At 36.6% G+C, this 17,075-nt stretch overlaps 1 pseudogene; it reads right to left on the bottom strand.

The window, feature by feature from the left end:
• Positions 1–3,273: 3,273 nt before the first annotated feature.
• Positions 3,274–10,311, bottom strand: LOC142511280 (uncharacterized; annotated as a pseudogene).
• Between the last annotated feature and the right edge of the window lie 6,764 nt (positions 10,312–17,075).

Raw genomic sequence — 17,075 nt, 5'->3', positions numbered from 1 at the left:
CACCACATCCTGATCCACCACCTCTTTTTGTTCTTCTTATCCCTTTTTGGCATCACCTTTTTTAAATTGATCCAGAATTTCTTGTAGTTGGGTGCCAAGGGAGGCCTGAAGACCGTCAATACGAGCCTCAAGTCTTTGTTCTATTTGGGTTAACTGTCCAGACAAGGTGACTATGGCATCATTGGTGTTCTTCTTTGAGCTGTTAAACTCATCCATGGAAATTTTGTTGTTTGATTTGAATTCAGACACATTTCTCATAACAGCTTGGAGAAGATTGGAGATACCAACATCGAAGGCCATTATACGAGCTTCAAAGTCTACCATGTGGCATCAGACCTTTTCAAGATGAAAAATAACATATGAAAAGTGTGCATCGACCGCAATCTGATCATTTGTGTACAAAGGGTTGGCCTCACTATCACTATGTTCTGATTGATTGTATTCATTATAAGTACCCATCTCAATATTATCCATCTTATTGGCTCAAGAGGTGCCTTTGCGATTGGGAAGAATGAGATATGCATATTTTGGTATGTCGAACTTGACCGGTGGAGGAGAAGGAGCATAAGATTCAGCTTGATCAATGATCTTATGAGAAACTGGAGACTTTGGAGCTTATTCTTCAATCATAGTCTCAAGAGATGTCTTCTTGGGACCAATGTGTTGATTAGTGTTCATGCGAGTGGACCGGTCGCCAAAGAGATCAAAGTTTGACATAGACTTCACCATTTCATCAATTGAAGTCATAAGGACCTTAGGTAGTTGTGTATCTATCTCAGCAAGTGTTGAATGACCTGTTTTAGGGTCAGTAGAATTAGCAGAAGAGAATGGTACCTCCGGTTGGGTTTTTCCAACTGTTGAAGCATGATCATCAGTTGAATTATATGTATATATTGAAGAAGGTTCTTAAACAAATGCTTTTCGACATTAGAAAAGTGGAAGGGCCATCGTCAATATATGACTGGTTGATTTCTTGGACAACCGTTTCATCCCTTTTTGCTTGCTCTTATTTCCATTCTCTTCTTTTTTTCTTCATCTACGCCCATTGCATTTAGCATGGAAAGTGCTTCGCTGGCGTAGACTTTGATTGTCTTGGGGAGAGGTTGAAAAGGCATTTCAAACTCCATACTCTTATTCTGAATAATCGATCTGTAGACAAAACATCCAACTCCAATAGTCTGGCGACTGAGAGCTGCTTCATTTCATCGGGCTCGGCTCAATCTAACATTTGTCCTTCCAGAGCGGCCAACTTTTCTAGGAGATTCATCTCCAAGATGGTCCTGAATAGTACAGAAATGTGATGTTCAAACCATTTGTCGAACATCATCATTTTCTTGGCCACCTCCTTTAATACTTGAGATAGTGTTAGAGCGACATATGTATGAATGGTTACATTTTCCCCTTGTCCTTGAACATAGGGTTCACTATAGGAACAACAAAAGTCTGTGAAGGAACAGAACCTTTAGAAATACGAATGTCAGCCATCGATTGAGTAGGCTGGACTTGTGGAACAGTTGTTGGTTGAGTCATTTCAGAACCAACTTGATCTTCTTCTTCTTGGGCTGTTTATCGCCGTTAGTACGCTTGGGGTCATCATTATTATACCATTTGGATAGAGTGGTCGAATTTTTTAGCCCGATGATGACTTTTTAAGAGAGACGTTCTCCTGATTGTCCTTTTTATCTGTCTCATAGTAGATCTTCTTCTTTTTTTACAGGTGCCCTAGCTGGTGACTTCTTATTTTTCTAAGTCTCTTGATCAGCACATGCCTTTATCAGCGATGGTTCAGTAGCGACGGTAGAGGTGTTTTTATTCAAAAATTCAGTGACGGTCGCATCATTGATCCCCTTCTTTGGATGCAGCGGCTTAGTGATGCCAAATGTCACCTTCAACAGCTCAAGAAGATAAAAAATTTGCAGTGTGAATCCTTCATACTGACCTTTTCCCTTGGTCACCTCACAAAGTGTTTCAAACAGGAAATCAAACCAGTTGACATCGATCTTTGAAGCGATCACCGCCATGTACTGGAACTAATTCTCTTGTGTGATCTTGTCTTACGCCTCTTCTTTGGCTAATAGGGCTTTGGCCACGGTGATGGTGAGGAATCAAAATTATTCATTGAACTCATGCTTCTCTATCAGAATAGAGATATGGATACCGGTCAGATAGAACTCAGTGCTCCAAATATCAGCGTTTCCACCTAGAAGATCTGAAACATTCGCCAAACCAGTTGTATGTAGTTTTAGAGCATCTCCAAAAAAATGTTATGAGATTATGTAGTTTGAACCTCCGATGGTGCAAATGATGCTCAAATGCTCCATCCTTGCAGAAGTGAAGAACTGATTGACAACAGAGAGATTGAAAGTGGAGATGCAGGTGATTTCCTCATACCGAAATCTTTGAGGATCTTAAAAACAGAAGAAATAGCCTCGTTCTTTTTGAAGAGGATGACTTCACAATTGATAGCAAGATATGTTTTTTTAATCAAAATCTATGAATCTGGTAAGAGGATTGCTATGAACAAGTGAAAGCTCGAAATATTTTGAAAGAAGTAAACTGGAATTGCAGAAAATACGTGAGCGTAAAGTATTTGATGGAATGCAGATGAAATATACATATGATTTTATAGACAAGCACAAAAGAGCACGTGTCAGTACGGATCGTCGATTTGAATTTGGAAATCATATGAAACGATGGCTAAATGTTTTAAAAAGAATGCGTGTGATTGATGGCTTTAATCACGCGATATAAGTAACTGATGGTAATTAAAATAAATATGAATCATTTTTTAAAAAATCAACGTTTAAATATAATAATATAGAAATTTAATGTCATCGGTTGGATAAAGTTTCAGCTTCCAAAATTTACTCAACCGTTTAGATTGAAAGCTTATGTATTGGCTGGACAATTATTTTATCAAGCTTGTCACACTTTGTACTTCATTATAATGCAGTGAAATTCAAAAGATTATTCCTCCTGAACATATGCATTGAGAAAAATATATCAAACTAAGAATGTTTCTAAAATAGAAAAACTTAGCGTCCGGTAATGGTTTTGTAAGAATATATGTTTCCTGTTGATCGGTCGAGATGTATTCTAGTTGAATCTCCTTCTTCATTACATGATCCTTTATGAAGTGATGTCTAATATCAATGTGTGTTTTTTTCCTGGAATGCATCACGAGATTGTATCTTATGGCAATAACACTTGTGTTGTCACAAAATATAAGGGCTTCATTCGACCGGATCTCATAGTCTCTGAACTGTTGTTGAATCAATAGGATTTGTGCATAACAACTTCCAGCTGTGAGATATTCTGCTTCAGCTTGAAGTGGTTATGGATGTCTGTTTCTTGCTGAACTAGAAGATCGGATCTATTTCCAATGAATTGAAAATATCCGTTGGTGCTCATCCTGTCAATCTTGCAACATGTATAATCTGCATCAGAATATCCAATAAGGTTAAAACTTGAATTTTTGGTATACCAAAGTCTCACATTGACAGTTCCTTCAAGATATTGAAGGATACGCTTAGCTGCAATGTAATGTGATTTCTTTGGAGCTGGCTTGGAATCTAACACAAAGACAAATGCAAATATAATACCAGGTCGACTAGCGGTTAGATATAATAGTGATCATATGAGACCGTAATATACTGTTACCTCGACCAGAATTCCCTATTCATATTTATTTAACTTGATTGATACGCTCATGGGGGTGGATGCAACAGAACAATTGTCCATTCCAAACTTGTCAATGAGTTATTTGGTGTCCTTTGATTGAAATATAAGAAAAAAATGTAAGATCGTCCATCATGCTCATCTCAAACTTTTCTTGCATAATTTTTGGGAATTTCTCAAAAAGTTTGGGTTTGTAGAATAACGTGTTATGGAGCCAAATAAATAAATAAAATTATATTCCTAAGCTAAAAAGGGGAGAATGTACGGAGTTGAAGAAATCAGATAAAATAAATTTGAATTTGCTAAAATTGATATATCATTGTACATCCTCCTCTTATATATCTTATCTTTCCTTTGGTAACCATACATACATTGATCCGTAACTAACGCTTGAAAAGTCCTAATGATTTGTGCTTCCTGGTTGGTAATTGGTGAAAAAAGGATGTAGGGGAGGGAAATTCGCACGTACATTTTGATTGAAGTCTCTTACAGCTTTGAGAATGAACATATTTGAAATGTCTAATACTAGAACCAACATTGCGCGCACACTCAATAAAATTCCATGAAAAATTATAGTGTGCGAACATTGACATTGTGTGTTGATGGATGAGAGATATGTTTGATATTTGCTGAGAAATAGTGATAAACCATGAATGTACCATTGACCAAGATTTTTGTGTTGTGTTATGATCTGTAACTATTTTTCTCAAGGGCAGGCAAGCAATTGTTAGAGTGGGAAGATTGATGTGTATCGTTTTTAAGTGTTTTATCGTGTCATTTTGAGTCTCATTCATGCATGTTTTGTTTATGTTGTGTCTATATTTATTTTTTTAATTATATATATTCTGTATAATAATTGTTCGTCGTGTAATTGGGTTGAATTGTAGGAAATTTGATCAAGAAAGGTGTGTGTAAGAGTTGAAATTCGAGGAGTGGGCGCTTACAACAGTCAAACTTACCTGCCCCAGTACGTGTAAGAAGTAAAAAAAAAGTCAATAAACGATCATAGCGCGTTAGGGCGAACAATTTCAACCGTTCTAGTGCGTCTGAATGACACAGAAGAAATACATATGTGAAGATATTGCGCTTGTTCATCCGCCCCAGTGCGATCTATAAGGAAAAAATTGATATGCAATTTCTTTCCAACTTTCTTGATGTATAACTATTTAAAAAAAAAACCCTAGCACAAGTTTTGGAGGGTCATTCTATCATTTTGGCATCAGCAACAACCACAAGGAGAGTAAAAGAAGCCAAAATTCTAGGAGGCAATTGAAGAACTCGTGATTTTCGCACAATGTTCTTTTTATTCATCATTCTTTTGGTATTTCAAAATTAAGAATCTTTGTTTAATTATTGTTTGGAGATTTTATTATGTCGTTGAATATCTAAATTTCTTATTTGTTGGGATTTATGGGATCCTACCCTGAAATATTGTTTTATATGAAATAACATTCGAATTTTGAGTTATGTTTGATTGTGTTATTTTCTTTTTTCTTTTAATTATTAAATTCTCGCTAACTTTGATAAAGAATAGTTTGCAATAATAACGAGTAACACAACCCCTGGATTTACAATTTTCATAAACATATGAAATAATATACACATTAATAGACATAATCTAATAAGTCGAAATTTAGAGGATTCCATGAATCATTGATATAATCATACATTTCGATTGACGACCAGACAACGCTGATGTACCGAGGGTCCAAATATTGTTCATATAATTAAAATTGAAAATTTTGAAGATCAAAATTTCCACTTATCCATTTTTTGCATTTGCCATTTTTGTGAACTCCTTCACCAAAACATACAGTTCCACTCTTCTCACTTAATTAGCTGTTAGGATAACTTCCACAACTTCCATCACATGAAATCAACTTATAAACTCTTTTATAAGCAATCTGTTCGATTTACATTAAACTACAGTAGCTTAATTCAACTCTTTGAATTTGACTACTTAACGTGAACACATAGTCCAATACTTTTGTGACTTTCAATTGTTCAGGGGTACAACTAGCAATTTGTTCACAACTTCATGTGATTAAAGATAACATTTTTTCTTATTCGAGGTTACCTTAATTATCCTCATTCTTTTCATCAACTATTAGATCAAAAATGTCAGAACTCAAGTCTTATTGCACCCATCAGATCATGGGGGGTAAGAGCGTTTAGTAACATCGCCTCATTATCCCTTAGGTATCACTGATAGTGTTTGCAAGAACATTAATTTATGATTAGCGTAGAGTACGGTCATTTCAACTCATATATTCCGATCGAATTTACAACCATTAGTATATCGATAGTTGCATATTAATTCGATAATGATGTGACGTATCTTTGAATAATAATAGTGAAATGATATATCAAACCGAGGAAATACATTTCCAAAATGCGTGTGTCTTACTCTGGCAAGAGATTCCTTGCGCTATTAAATCATCATATCACATATGATATCTTCACCCGTAGGAAAACAGTGAATATCCGACTACAATGTTTTGGCTCATACATATTTCGAAACTACACCCAACCTCATCATCAGAAGACCATTAATGGAGTCAGTAAACAGATCAAAGTGCATGCTAGTACGTAGAGTTTCTACGTAGTCCCGGGTCAAAAAGGACTAATGGTGTACAATTATAACCATGGACTATTTTTCACTCGATAAGCGATAACCACTTGGACAGTCATGAGGGATTATTGTTCAGTGCATCGTCATATGATCATCCATATGTATGATGGGACATCTTCATGCTCTTACCAATGAAATATGACGTTTAAATCACAGATTCTAGTCTCAAACGGTCTTTATCCTTATTTTAGACTGTTGATTCGACTAGGAACATGTCACGCCCCGAGACGGGGGTTGGTTGACACCGACGTTGCTCTCAAATTTACATTCGAAAACAACAAACCTCAGAAGTACAGAATTCAGAAACCAGTCTTTTTATTCATAAATATTGAATATTTCAATGCCTGATACAGCGGAAATGCCAAATATTTTACAGCAGAAATGTAAAATCAAATATAACAACGTCTTAACAAATGCAGCGTAATAAACATAAACTAGAACTGATAAACGACGGTCTTCTTCACTAGCCCCAGAATTGAATCTGCTCTTCTTTTTCTAACTTTTATTCCTCGTTCTTATCTGATATGGGTTTGGTGGGTGAGTGATATGGTTGTCACTCAGTAAGCAGGGGCGGGAATAACTCCCAGTTTTCGAAATCAGTTTTCAACAGAAATAATAATACAAGAATATATATAAAACTCTTATTTTCATAACAGAAATCAGAATTCAGAAATCACAGGTTTCAGAACAGAAGTCAGAATTAGTAAGCACTGAGCACGTTAGTGAATTTCATTGCTAAACTGATATCAGTCTCCTATATGTTCTCTCCTCTAAGGGGTGAGGCCAGAATCAGAATTCAGAAATGTTCAGAATATATATTCCTACCATTAGTTCACAAGGGAGTTTCAGTGCATCAAAATTAGATATCAGAAATCAAACATACAGAAACTGTGCTTTAAAACAGAATTATCAAATTGATTTCAATATATATATATGTAAGGCCACTTACTGTAATTTGCTAGAGTTTCGGTTGAAGTCTACTGGAAATCTGGTTGCTCTTGCTACTGGATTTTACAGCTCGAACAAGGCACTCTCTTAGCTCGAAAATTTAAGTAATAATCTCAAGATTTGTGTAACACCAATTCAGAGACTTGATGGTGTTATTTATAGGCCAAAATCTGACTGTTAGCATCCCATTAATGGCCATAATCTGTCATTATGTGCCATTACAGCCTTTATTACATGATAAATGTTTCAGTTACAAGTCATAAGCAGAATCAGTAGCTGTCTGCTGCAATCTCGCGCTACTGAACTCTTCTGCTGCTGGATTTTGTCTGCTGGAAAAATATCATCTTCTGAAATATTAGCTTCTGCTGGAAATGCTAGCTTCTGGAATTATTAGCTTCTGCTAAATGCTAGCTACTTGCTGGAATGCGATTTCTCACATCCCTCCCTCCTTATGAGAAGTTTCGTCCTCGAAACTTGGCTATACATGATCCTCAAAGAGATAACGGTATTGTGCTAGCATCTTTTCTTCCAACTCCCAAGTAGCTTATCTTTCGGTGTGATTGGACCATTGTACTTACATATGGAATAATTCGTTGCATCAGTACTTGGTCTTTGTTATCCACAATCCGAATCTGAATTTCTTCATATTTCAATTCTTCATTTAGATTGCCCGCAACCAACAGTGATTCAATGTCAAGAATATGACTTGGATCGGAAATATATCTTCTTAATTGTGACACGTGAAAAACTTTATGGATCCTTGACATATCAGAGGAAGTGCTAATCTGTAAGAAAGTGTTCCCACTTTCTCAAGAATTTCAAATGGTCCGACGTATCTGGGATTCAGTTTCCTAGCCTTATTGAATCGGATTACACCCTTCATGGGTGACACTTTCACATATGCCTTTTCTCCAACTTCAAATTCCACGGGTCTTTTTTTCAGGTTAGCCCAGCTTTTCTGTCGATCTTGTGCAGCTTTTAATCTTTCCTTTATTAAAGTGACTTTATCCACTGTTTCTTGGATCATTTCGGGTCCAACAATGGTTTTTCCCCTACCTTATCCCAATACAGTGGTGATTGACACTTTCGTCCATACAGAGCTTCGTATGGTGCCATTCCAATGCTGTTGTGGAAACTATTATTGTACGCGAACTCGATTAAGGGCAGATAATCTCTCCAATTACCACTGAATTTTAGAGCACATGCTCTCAGCATATCTTCTAGAGTTTGAATTGTCCTCTCTCTTTTGGCCATCAGTTTGACGATGATATGTTGTACTAAGAGTAACTTTTGTCCCCATAGCTTGTTGAAAGCTCTTCCAAAATCAAGAGGTAAACCTAGGATCTCTATCTGATAATATGCTAGCTGGAACTCCATGCAATCGTACGATCTCATTCATGTACAATGTGGCTAGCTTGTCCAAATTATAGTTCATGCGGACATGTACGAAATGCGCAGATTTTGTGAGTCTATCTACGATTACCCAGATGCCGTCATGAATTTGTCTAGACTTTGGTAACCTGACAACAAAGTCCATGGAGATATGTTCCCATTTCCATTCTGGAATTTCTAGAGGTTGCAGAAGTCCTCCAGGTCTTTGGTGCTCTGCCTTGACTTGCTGGCACACGTGACACTTGGAAACAAACATTGCCACGTCTTTCTTCATTCCACTCCACCAAAATTTTTTCCTCAAATCTCTGTACATCTTGGTACTTACAAGGATGGACTGAAAATTTTGACTTATGTGCCTCAGACATTACTTCTTGTCGAAGGTTATCGATGTCTGGTATGCACAATCGTCCTTTCATCCAGAAGATTCCTTTGTTATCCGTCTCGAAATCTGGTGATTTCCCTTCTTTAGCTTGCTCTTTTAGTTTCACCAAAGCGGAATCTCTATCCTGACTTATCTTGATTGTCTCTCGAATACATGGTTGTGCTGAAAGTGATGTCAGGATCACCTTACTCATATTCTTTCGACTTAAAGCATCTGCTACCTTGTTGGCTTTGCCTGGGTGGTAGCTTATCAGTTAAGTCGTAATCCTTCATGAGTTCGATCCATCGTCTTTGTCTCATATTTAGTTCCTTTTGAGTGAACAAATATTTGAGACTTTGGTGATCAGTGAAAATCTCACACTTGGCTCCATAAAGATAATGTTTCCAAATTTTTAGTGCGAACACCACTGCAGCTAGTTCGAGATCATGTGTTGGGTAATTCTGTTCATACGGCTTCAACTGTCTCGACACGTATGCTATCACCCTTCCCTCTTGCATGAGTACACATCCTAAACCTTTCTTTAGATGCATCACTGTAGATGGTGAAGTCTTTGCCTTCAGTTGGCAATACCAACACTGGCGTGGAGGTAAGCTTTTTCTTCAAAGTCTCGAAGCTCTTCTCACAATCTTCACTCCATTGAAATTTGGAGTTCTTCTGTGTGAGTTTGGTGAGAGTTATTGCTATTGAAGAGAATCCTTCAACAAATTTTCGGTAATAGCCTACTAATCCCAAGAAACTTCGAATTTCTGTCACAGTCTTTGGTCTAGGTCAATCTGAGATTGCTTCAACTTTCTTAGGGTCCACTAGTTACTCCTGCTGCTGATATTATGTGTCCGAAGAATGCGACGCTCTCTAGCCAGAATTCGTATTTCTTGAACTTGGCGTACAGTTCCTTTTCTCTCAGCTTCTGGAGGGTGAGACGAAGATGTTCTTTGTGATCTTCCTCACTTGACAAGTATACCAGAATATCGTCGATGAATACCACAACAAACTTGTCAAGAAATGGTTTGAACACCCTGTTCATGAGATCCATGAATATTGCCAGAGCGTTTGTTAATCCGAATGGCATTACCATGAACTCATAGTGTCCATACCTTGTTCTGAAGGCTGTCTTCGGAATATCGTCTTTCATGACCTTGAGTTGGTGGTAGCCTGACCTTAAGTCGAGCTTGGAAAAGAGTGAAGCTCCTTTGAGTTGGTCAAACAGGTCATCTATGCTTGGAAGCGGATACTTGTTTTTTATTATGATCTTATTCAACTCTCTGTAATCAATACACATTCTCATGCTTCTGCCTTCTGTCCTTCTTCTTTACAAATAGGACAAGAGCTCCCCACGGAGATGCGCTTGGTCGGATTTGCTTCTTATCCAACAATTCTTGAATTTGCTCTTTGAGTTCTTTCAACTCTGTCGGAGCCATTCGGTATGGTGCTTTTGAGATTGGTGTAGAATTTGGTGCTAAGTTAATCTCAAATTCCACTTCGCGGTCGGGAAGTTCGCCAGGGAGTTCTTCAGGAAATACATCCGGAAACTCTTGTGCCACCGGAATCTCTTCTAGCGCAAGTGTGGTTTCTTTCTTTACCTCGCTTAACATAGCTAGGTAAACTTCTTCTCCACTTTTCATGGCTTTCCATGTTTGAGAAGCAGAAAGAAGAGTCTTTCGTTCTTTTGTCTTACCATGAAATAAAAGTTTCTCTTGGTGTTGAGCTTGGACGGTTACCGTCTTTCCATGACAGTCTATTAAAGCATGATTCTTGGCTAACCAATCCATTCTAAGAATTACATTGAATTCTACCATGTTCAGTTGGATTAGGTTTGCTTTGAAACTCTGATTTTCTATGAATACATTAATATCCCGATATAGAGTGCGAGTTTCTAAAATTCGATTTGCAGGAGTTGCTACTCTATATGGTTCTTCTAAGTTATCAGGCTTAGCTCCTAACTTCTTGGCAAATCTCTTAGACATGAATTAATGTGTAGCACCACAATCAAATAACACATACGCAGGCATATCATTGATTATAATGTTACCTGCTACGACATCATTTGAGTTTTCAGCCTCTTCTTGAGTAAGAGCATAAACTCGAGCATTTGTCTTGTTTTCCTTAGGCTTGTTTGGAGTTGTTCCTCCTGCTGGACCATTCCTTGGATCTGGAAGAGGGCATTGAGCAATGCGATGGTCCATCTTTCCGCAACGGAAACAAGCTCCAGAATTCCTACGACATTCACCAATGTGAGAAAATCCACATGTTTGGCACTTGACTCCCTCTTTGCTTGATTGAACAGACGTGGTTCCTTTAGCTGGAACACTAGTGAATTGATTGCTTGAAAATCTAGGCCTCTTGAATTGTTGGCCCAGTTGGTATTGGCTTGACTGAGGACGTTTGAGTTTGTTCTCACCTTCACGCCTCTTAATGTCATTCTCAGCCCTGATAGCAGGTCCCATCAATTCATCAAAACTATTGGGCTCGATAACGGCAAGGGTATATTGAATACGGTTGTTCAATCCCTTCTTGAAGTGATGCATCTTCAAGGCCTCGTCTCCCATGATGGTTGGGGATCATGGTTGGGGAGTAAGTTCTCAATGAGTGGAACTTGGACGAATACTCCACCACTGTCATGTTTGGTTCTTGAACCAAACTTTCAAATTCAGACAGCTTCTGCACTCGAACTGCTGTCGGAAAGTACTGCTTCAGAAATGCCTCTCGGAACCTTTGCCAAGTGATAGGTCCCGCCCTTACCATAGCTGGTGAGACTCCTTCCCACCATTTGGCTGCTTTATCCACAAGAAAAGGAGTAATCACCTCTACCTTGATCCCTTGTGGAATCTCAAGTAGTCGAAGGTGGTTCTGTCCGACCTCAGTATCGGAGCTTCCGTCGAAATTTGGAACTCTTGCTCTTCGGAGAGCCTCATAGTGCTGCTTAGTCCCATTCTGAGCAGGAGGTGGTGGCAGTGGCTGATTATCATTAGGGTTCACTAACCCTTGTCGCGTGGTTGCCACAATCGTGGCTATAGCCATCAAGTCCACCTGACTGAGGCCAACTGCTGGTGGTGGTTGTGGTGGTTGTGCATCTTCATCATTGCGGTTATTGTAACGAGGATTGCGATTGTTTCTAACTGGTCGTCCGTCCATTTCCGACAATTATGAAAGTTCTAAGGTTGATGGCAGAATAGAGACTAAACAAAGGAAGCAAAATGATTGAGTAATTGCTCTAAAAATTAAATATGAAACCAATGGATAGAAATAAATTTTTATTGATTTCCCAAAAAAGTGCAATTACAAATAACCTTTGAAAATGCTAACAAAATGCAAATAGAACAAGTGCTATTACAAAAAGCTACTACTGAATGTCTAATCTATCACTTCTCCTAATCCCAAATCCATAGGATCCTCCTCGACTTCTTCATCTTCTTCGGGATCCTCCTCGGGTTCGTCTTGATAGTTGGCTATCACTGTTTCAAGATTTTCAATATAACCATGCAGAACTGCATTCTGGTCGCTAAGAACTTCGACAGTGTCCTGCAGCTCTTGAATCTCAGTATGTTCTCTATACTGATTATGCCGGTGTACGAGTTGGTATTTTGATCCTTAAGTATTTGGATCTTCTCAACTAATGTATCACGTAACTCGATGAACTCTGCGACAGTCTCTTGGGAGGTTTCAAACTCTTCTTGAGTTCTCCTATTCTTCTCTTCTGCCTCATGCAGATAATGAGCATAACGTTGAACATCACCTCTTAAGTGTTCTGCTCGACACTCTAATTCATCTTTGTCCAGCTCTAGGCAGTATTTATGTTCTTTTAGTTTCTCTAGCTTCCTCTCTAAGCTCTTAATGTAGTTACTCTGGTCAGCCATATCCTACATCCAAAACATGAGAGTGAAGGTTCAGAAATAATCTCAAGAGTACAAGTCGAACTATAGACAATTACTGGAATGAACAGAATCAGTACAGCCTATACATTCAATGGACGAAAATAGCTCAAAATTTTTCGATCTCAGAATCTCGTGAAAAATATACTAAAAATCCCTCACCTCAAGAACATGAAGTATACCAAATTTGGTGCAATAATACTGAGCCGTTTGGAAATTAAAATTCCTAAAATGTTCCAAAATCTGAAAAATTGTACGGAAATGATGATATCCCTATCTAAACGAAAGATTTTGTGGTTCGTCGATGGTGCTAGGATGAAAGTTCCGTTCTAGGTTAGGTTCTTCTCGTCGAGAGCTTTCCAACACATACTTTTAATAATAATAAAAAAATTTCTCCTGGATCAAAAGTTATGGCTGTTTGAAGTTTGCACGAAAAACACCTCAACTTCCATGCCATTTGCAAGGTTTACTGCATGTGTTTGCTGGAATTCGCGGTCTACTGCAATTCTGATGCTTCTGCAATCAGTCTGCTGCTTTTCCAGCACTGTCTGCTGCTTTCCAGCACTCTTAGAACCAGTCTGCTGCATTCCGAGTCTACTGACCCAGTCTTCTGCATTCAGAACTACTGGTTTCCATCTACTGGTTTTGGTTTCAGACTACTGGTCTGATACTACTGTTTTTCGGTCTACTGGTTATGGTCTACTGATTTTTCTGTTATCTGCTGGTTCCGGTCTACTGATTTTTGGCCTACCGATTTTTTTTCTACTCATTTCAGTAGTCTATCTCAGTAACTTTCAGGACTTATTTTCAGAAGTCTATCAGAACTTATTATTTCTAGTTCCTCCTCCTCAGATTATGAAACCATGGTTTGCTCTGATACCACTTCAATGTCACGCCCCGGGACAGGGGTTGGTTGACACCGGCGTTGCTTTCAATTTACATTCGAAAACAACAAGCCTCAGAAGTACAGAATTCAGAAACCAGTCTTTTTATTCATAAATACTGAATATTTCAATGTCTGATACAGCGGAAATGCCAAATGTTTTACAGCGGAAATGTAAAACCAAATATAACAACGTCTTAACAAATGCAGTGGAATAAACATAAACTAGAACTGATAAACGACAGTCTTCTTCACCAGCCCCTATAATTGAATCTGCTCTTCTTCTTCTAACTTTTCTTCCTCGTTCTTATCTGAGATGGGTTTGGTGGGTGAGTGATATGGTTGTCACTCAGTAAGCAGAGGCGGGAATAACTCCCAGTTTTCGAAATCGTCTTCAACAGAAACAGTAATACAAGAATATATAGAAAACTCTTATTTTCAGAACAGAAATCAGAATTCGAAAATCACAGGTTTCAGAACAGAAATCAGAATTAATAAGCACTGAGCACGTTAGTGAATTTCATGGCTAAACTGGTATCAGTTCCCTATATGTTCTCTCCTCTAAGGGGTGAGACCAGAATCAGAATCAGAATTCAGAAATGTTCAGAATATATATTCCTACCATTAGTTCACTAGGGAGTTTCAGTGCTTCAAAATCAGATATCAGAAATCAAACATACAGAAACTGTGCTTTAAAACAGAATTATCAAACTGATTTCAAGATATTTATATATAAGCCCACTTACTGTAATTTGCTAGAGTTTCGGTTGAAGTCTACTGGAAATTTGGTTGCTCTCGCTACTGGATTTTACAACTCGAACAAGGCACTCTCTTAGCTCGAAAATTTAAGTAATAATCTCAAGATTTGTGTAACACCAATTCAGATACTTGAGGGTGTTATTTATAGGCCAAAATCTGACTGTTAGCATCCCATTAATGGCCATAATCTGTCATTATGTGCCATTACAGCCTTTATTCCATGATAAATGCTTCAGTTACAAGTCATAAGCAGAATCAATAGCTGTCTGCTGCAATCTCGCGCTACTAAACTCTTCTGCTGCTGGATTCTGTCTGCTGGAAAAATATAATCTTCTGAAATATTAGCTTTTGCTGGAAATGCTAGCTTCTGAAATTGTTAGTTTCTGCTAGCTTCTGCTAAATGCTAGCTACTGCTGGAATGCGATTTCTCACAGAACATATTTAGAATATACTGTATACTTCCTAATTATTTTCATTATCTTACATTGTGAGTCAAACCTCATGGTACATATAATACATTCAAGAACTTTATCTATGCAGCTTGCATGAGTATACAAACAAAGTAAACGTCATAATTGGATAAAATCGTAAAATATTTTTAAAATAAATATTGTTTTTACATAAGAGCCAATAAAACTCAAACCACAAATTGATTCGCTGAACATCTACTTTAATACTAACAGCAAACTTTTCATGAACATGGTTCCACCAAAATTTCAAATTTAAATGAATTTGTTTATATTATGTTGGTTACTGCATTGTGATTTATGATTTCTTTTCATTCGAATTATGATTTCTTTTCATTCGAATTATCACATGCGTATACCAAAGCATGAAAGAAACTGAAATATATATTCCTACCCAGATAGGTATTGCTAGGCTCATAAGATTTGACGATTAATTGAAAAATAATGATAACAAAACTATTTTTATATATATAAAATTTGAGTCAAACATGCAATGATACAAAAAAATTAAAAATCATCATTTGCATAAAATGATGTTTTATTATATTACAGTAAGGATGACCATTGATCGGATCAAAAAGTTGGCCAGAAGTGGAGTGCGAGTTCTATAAACTCAACTCAATATATATATATTAAATTAATAATTTATTTTTAAATTATTATATTGAATAATTTATTTATTTTTATTTATTTTTCACTGTGTATAAGCTTAGAATTTTAAACATGTCTGCTTAGATTGGACCAGCCGTTGGGGCGGGTGGCAGGTTTGGTAAAACTTGTCAGGTTGCAGACAAGTCTAGTGTTTATGCTTTTGTTTTAAAAATTCAGAGTTTATTACGAAAAAATTGCAATTTGTGTTGTATGTTTATTTATTTGTAATTTTATCATTTATATATTAAAATTTTATATATTTTTTTTATAATTTAATTTTTTTTGAGAATATTGATATGATATTATATACACGAGCGTCATATAATGTCACGATAGAAAAATAATCAAAATTGGAAAAAAAATATTAAATATAGCTAGGACTGGATTTTGATGTCTTAAAAATAAAATAAAAAATACTATGAACGTGGCTATTCCATACGGTGCGGTTTTGCGGTTTTTTTAGAAAAAATAAAACCGAATTGTCATATGCGGTCGGTCAGTATTTTGAAAAATGAATCGCGGTTTTACATGAAAAATTAACCTTACAATTTTGAGCGGTTTCGAACGGTTGCGATCGGTTTACGATTTTTTTAATGAAAATTATTAAAACATATATTCTAATTTATTTGAAAACAACACAATATATTGTCTTCAAATATAAAATATAGTTCAAAGCAAATAAAGATCAAAATAGATAAAATAATAATCAAAATTCAAAAGTAAGTTAATAATTTAACAACAGAACACATTCACAACAAAAATGACATTTACACTATTTTATCCTTTTTTACTTTCAAACTTCAAACAAAATATTGTACCAAAAGAAATAAATACTTTAATAAAAGACTAATATGAAGAATAATTAAGAATAAGATAAGTTTTGTTTGTAAGAATAATAATTTTGAAGAGAGTTGGGATATAATGAATGATGACTTCTTTATTTGAATATGTTGTTTGCAAATTATTATATTTCTAGGCCCAATATTATGGCAAGTGGTTTAGGCGGTGCGGTTTGGTGCGGTTCTTGGCCAAAAAAATAACCGAACCGTGTATGCGGTGCAGTTTATGATTAATATTTTTAATCGGAGTTTTTATAAAATATTATGAAAAACGGTGTGGTGTAGTTCGGTTCGGGCGGTTCGAGCGGTTAATAAAAAAATTTGATCACCCCTATATATATATATATATATATATATATCAATTTGAGAGGTTAAAAAATCAAGAATCCACTTAATTACCAAAATTATTCTGAAGGTGCATGAATTCGATGGTGAAGCAAAAACACATAAAAATTGTTGAAATTTGAAGTCATAGAAATTAATCTCCAATATTTAAGCCACATAATTTTTCAGATGATAACTGTTAATAAAAACAATAATTTTTGTATTAACTAATCTCTTCTTCTCAATTATAT

The sequence above is a fragment of the Primulina tabacum genome, chromosome 1 (assembly GCF_025594145.1).
Source record: "Primulina tabacum isolate GXHZ01 chromosome 1, ASM2559414v2, whole genome shotgun sequence".
Lineage (NCBI taxonomy): Eukaryota > Viridiplantae > Streptophyta > Magnoliopsida > Lamiales > Gesneriaceae > Primulina > Primulina tabacum.
This window is presented reverse-complemented; position numbering and strand designations above follow the sequence as displayed.